Source organism: Arachis duranensis, chromosome 6 (genome assembly GCF_000817695.3).
Source record: "Arachis duranensis cultivar V14167 chromosome 6, aradu.V14167.gnm2.J7QH, whole genome shotgun sequence".
NCBI lineage: Eukaryota > Viridiplantae > Streptophyta > Magnoliopsida > Fabales > Fabaceae > Arachis > Arachis duranensis.
In genome coordinates this window covers 75,646,165-75,646,464 of record NC_029777.3, presented here as the reverse complement: position 1 = coordinate 75,646,464, position 300 = coordinate 75,646,165, and positions in this window count along the sequence as shown.

Sequence of the window (300 nt, the reverse complement as noted above, 5' to 3'; positions counted from 1 at the left end):
TAGAGGGGCATTTTCTTAGCATCTCTCTGTATCTCTCCCAGGCATCATAAAGGGATTCATTATCTCCTTGTTTGAAGCCTTAAATGCTTAGCCTTAGCTGTGTCATCCGTTTTGGAGGGAAATAGTGATTCAGGAATTTTTCTGACAGCTGTTTCCATGTTTTTATGCTGTTCTTAGGTTGGTTATTCAACCACCTCTTAGCTTGATCTTTTACAGCAAATGGAAACAGTAATAATCTGTAGACATCCTGATCTACTTCCTTATCATGTACTGTGTCAGCAATTTGTAAAAATTGTGCCA